Below are 5,238 nucleotides of genomic sequence, written 5' to 3'. Positions count from 1 at the left end.
TTTTAGAGGCGGGTCTCGCTCTTGCTCAGGCTGGCCTTGAACTCCTGAGCTCAGGCAGTCCACCCGCCTCAGACTCCCAGAGTGCTAGGATTACAGGCATGAGCCACTGCACCTGGCCAGAACATTTTCATAAGACTAAAAAGAAACCCTGTAGCTAACCATGAAGGACCACTCCAAATTCCCCCCCTTCCCCAAATCCCTGCCAACCACTAATCTTTCAGTCTCTATGGATTTGCCTATTCTAGAAATTTCATATAAATGGAAACATACAGTATGTGGATTTTTGTGTCTGGCTTCTTTCATTTAGCATGATGTTTCCCATGTTCATCTAAGTTTTAGTGGTATCACCAGTTCATCCCTTTTTAAAGCTGAATTATAGTTCATTTTATGGATATACCATAGTGTGTTTATCCGTTCATCAGACATTGACTGTTTTCTGCTTTTGAGCTACTGTGAATAAAGCTGCTATAAACATTTGTGTACAAATTTTTCTCTGAACATAGGTTTTCAAGTTTTAAGGGTATATACCTTGAAGGGGTATATACTTCAGGTAATTCTATGTTTAACCTTAAGAGGAACTTCCAGATTTTCAAAGAAGCTTTGCCACTTTACATTTTTACCAGCAGTGTAGGAGGGTTTTGATTTCTCCACATCCTCACCAATCTTTATAATTGTCCCTCATTTTTTTTACAACCATCTCACTGGGTTTGAAGTTTTAGCTTGTTGTTGTTTTAATTCGTATTTCCCTGATGGATAATGATGTTGAACATCTTTTTATGTGATTATTGCCATTTGTTTATCTACTTTTGAAAAGTGTACCTTCAAGTCCTTTGTATAACTTTAAAATTGGGTTATTTGTCTTGTTATTGTTGAGTTGTGGGAACTCTTTATATATTCTAGACACAAATCCCTTATCAGATATTTGATTTCTCCCATCCTATGGGTTGCCTTCTCTTTCTTAATAATGTCTATTGAAATGTAAAAGGTTTTAGTTTTGATCATTTATAGCAATTTCATCGCTGATAAAGTAAAACTTATGTCTATCATTCTGCTGTTTGTTTTAGAGATGGAGTCTCATTATGTTGCCCATGTTAGCCTCCAACTCCTATGTTCAAGCAATCCTCCTCACCTCAGCCTCCTACGTAGCTGGTATTATAGGCACTACACCTACCTTGCTGTTTGTTTTTTACATATATCATTTTCTTGGTTCTTCTATTCCTCCATTATTTATTTCTTTTGTGCTAAATAAACATTTTCTAATACTCCTTTGTCATGTATTTAATTGTATGTGTTTTATCTATTTCCTTAGTGGTTGCCCTGGGAATTATAATAGCTTTTTTTTTTTTTTTTTTTGGTGACAGAGTCTTGCTCTGTCACCTGGGTCTCTACCCAGGAGCAGTGGTATCATCATTGCAACCTCAAACTCCTGAGGTTGGAGCAATCCCTGGACTCTAGCAATCCCTCTGCCTCAGCCTCCCAAGTAGCTGGGACTATGCATGCACACAATGATGCCTGGATAATTTTTCTATTTTTAATAACGATGGGGTCTTGCTTTCACTGAGGCTGATCTCAAACTCCTGAACTCAAGCAATCCTCCTATCTCAACCTCTAAGAGTGCTAGGATTACAGGAATGAGCCACCACACCTGGCCAGCATCTTAATTTATAATAATCTTGTTTGGATTAATATCATCTTATTTTTAATTGTATGCAAAGACTTTTTTCCTGTATAGCTCCATTCCCTTCCCCACCTCTGTGCTATGTCTGTCATACAAATCTTTACACATTGTACAACCATCAACATAGATTTATCATTTTTGCTTCATGCAGTTGTTCCTTAAAATTAAATTATGAAGTATCCAATGTACTCAGCCCTATTATGAAACCAATTTATAAGCCCCCACATTTCCATATGAAAGCTATAACCCTACTCCAGCCCAAGATGAAGGGGGGGTTAGGGGGAGGGAGGGTAATTGGTGGGACCACACCTATGGTGCATTTTACAAGGGTACATGTTCAATCTACTAAGTGTCGAATATAAATGTCTTAACACAATAACTAAGAAAATGCAGTGAAGGCTATGTTAGCCAGTTTCATGAAAGTATTTCAAAGTGTATATAAAACCGGCACATTGTACCCCATAATTGCATTAATGTACACAGCTATGGTTTAATAAAAAAATAAATTAAATTAAATTATGAAATACAAATTTTCAGTAGAATCCAGAAACCTAAAGAACTAGGGAGAATGATAGTTGCTAAACAGATTGTAAATGTAGAAAATATAAATAATATAAGTAATAAAATGAATATATAAGGGTATAATAAAGAAATAAAGTTTGCATTTATTTAAAAAAAATTAGAGAAAAAAGAGTTACAAAGGAAAAAATGAATTTACCTTGGCTTTTGTATTTTCCTACACAGTTACATTTACTGGTGCTCTTAATCTCTTTGTGTAGATTTGAATTATTGTCTAGTGTCCTGACATTTCCATCCGAAGGACTTAACATCTTTAATATTTTATGTACAGCAAGTCTTTTAGTGGAAAATTGTTTCTGTTTTTGTTTTTCTGGGAATGTTTTAATGTATCTTTCATTTTTAAAGGATAGTTTTGCTAGATATAGAATTCTTGGTTGGCAGTCTTTGTCTTTCAGAGCTCTGAAAATGCCACTGCCTTTTTGGCCTTAATAGTTTATGACAAAAATTTCAGCTGTTAATCTAATTAAGGATCCCCTATATGTTATTTTTCTCTTGCTGCTTTGAAGATGCTTTCTTTGTCTTTGCCTTTCAATAATTTAATTATGATGTGTCATGGTGGAATCTTTTTTTTTTTTTAGAGACAGAATTTCACCCTGTCACCCTCTGTAGAGTGCTGTGGCATCATAGCCACAGCAATCTCCAGCTCTTGGGCTCAGCCTATTCTCCTGCCTCAGCCTACCGAGTAGCTGGGACTATAGGCACCCACTACAACTCCTGATGTTGCAGTTTGGCCAGGGCCAGGATTGGACCTGCCACCCTCGGTATATGGGGCTGGTACCCTACTCACTGAGCCACAGGTGTCACCCATGGTGTTATCTTTTTAAGTTTATCCTCCTTGGAGTTAGTTGAATTTCCTGGATATGTACATGAATGTTTTTCAACAAATTTGGCAAGTTTTGGCTATAGTTTTTTCCCCAAAATATTCTTTCTGCCCCTTTCTCTCTCGTCTCTTATAGAACTCTCAATATACATATCTTAGTATGCTTGATAAGTTTCTGAGGCTCTGTTCATTTTTCATCATTCTTTTTTCTTTCTGTTCTTCAGTTAATATCATTTGACCTATCATCAAGTTTGCTGATTCTTTCTTCTTCTTTTTTTTTCTTTTTTGAGACAGAGTCTCACTATGCCGCCCTCATTAGAGTGCTGTGACATCACAGCTCACAGCAACCTCAAACTATTGGGCTTAAGCGATTCTCTTGCCTCAGCCTCCTGAGTAGCTGGGACCATGGGTGCCCACCACAGTGCCCAGCTATTTTGGGGTTGCAGTTGTCATTGTTATTTAACAGCCCCAGGCTGGGCTCAAACCCACCACCTTTAATGTATGTGGCCGGCGCCCTACTCACCAAGCTACTGGCACCTGATTCTTTCTTCTTCTGCCAGTTAAACCTTTCACTGAGCTCCTCTAAGTGAATGTTTTATTTCAGTTATTGAATTTCCAATTCCAGAATTTCTTTTTTTATAACTTCTCTCCTTTCATTGATACTTCATATTTATTTTATTTTATTTTATTTTTTTACATGAAGTTTTTTTTTTATTAAATCATAGCTGTGTACATTGATATGATCATGGGGCATCATTCACTAGCTTCACAACCGTTTGACACACTTTCATCACACTGGTTAACATAGCCTTCCTGGCATTCTCTCAGTTACTGTGCCAAGACACTTACATTCCACATTTACCAAGTTTCACATATACCCTTGTAAGATGCACCGCTGGTGTAATCCCACCAATCCCCTTCCTTCTACCCACCTCCCCCCTCCCTCCCCTCCCTTTCCCCCTTCCCCCTATTCTTAGGTTGTAACTGGGTTATAGCTTTCATGTGAAAACCCTAAATTAGTTTCATAGTAGGGCTGAGTACATTGGATACTTTTTCTTCCATTCTTGAGATACTTTACTAAGAAGACTATGTTCCAGCTCCATCCATGTAAACATGAAAGAGGTAAAGTCTCCATCTTTATTTAAGGCTGCATAATATTCCATGGTGTACATATACCACAATTTATTAATCCATTCGTGGATTGATGGGCACTTGGGCTTTTTCCATGACTTAGCAATTATGAATTGGGCTGCAATAAACATTCTGGTACAAATATCTTTGTTATGATGTGAATTTTGGTCTTCTGGGTATATGCCCAGCAGAGGGATTACAGGATTGAATGGCAGATCCATTTTTAGATCTCTAAGTGTTCTCCATATCTCTTTCCAAAAGGAATGTATTAATTTGCATTCCCACCAGCAGTGCAAAAGTCTTCCCTTTTCTCCACATCCATGCCAACATCTCTGGTCTTGGGATTCTGTGATATAGGCTAGTCTCACTGGAGTTAGATGATATCTCAAAGTAGTTTTGATTTGCATTTCTCTGATGATTAAAGATGTTGAGCATTTTTTCATATGTCTGAAGGCCGCGCGCCTGTCTTCTTCAGAGAAGTTTCTCTTCAAATCTCTTGCCCAGCCTGCGATGGGATTCCTTGTTCTATTCTTGCTAATGCATTTGAGTTCTCTGTGGATTCTGGATATTAGACCTTTGTTGGAGACATAACCTGCAAATATCTTCTCCCATTCTGAGGGCTGTTTGCTTGCTTTACTTACTGTGTTCTTAGCTGTGCAGAAGCTTTTTAGTTTGATCAAGTCCCAATAGTGTATTTTTGAAGCTGCTTCAATTGCCCGGGGGTCCTCCTCATAAAATACTCGCCCAGACCAATTTCTTCAAGGGTTTTCCCTGCACTCTCTTCTAGTATTTTTATAGTTTCATGTCTTAAGTTTAAATCTTTAATCCAGTGAGAGTCTATCTTAGTTAATGCTGAAAGGTGTGGGTCCACTTTCAGTCTTCTGCAGGTTGCCAGCCAGTTCACCCAGCACCATTTGTTAAATAGGGAATCTTTTCCCCACTGAATGTTTTTAATTGGCTTGTCAAAGATTAAATAACGGTAAGTAGCTGGATTCATCTCTTGGTTCTCTATTCTGTTCCAGACATCTAC

Source organism: Nycticebus coucang, chromosome 21, assembly GCF_027406575.1.
Source record: "Nycticebus coucang isolate mNycCou1 chromosome 21, mNycCou1.pri, whole genome shotgun sequence".
Classification (NCBI taxonomy): domain Eukaryota; kingdom Metazoa; phylum Chordata; class Mammalia; order Primates; family Lorisidae; genus Nycticebus; species Nycticebus coucang.
This window is presented reverse-complemented; position numbering follows the sequence as displayed.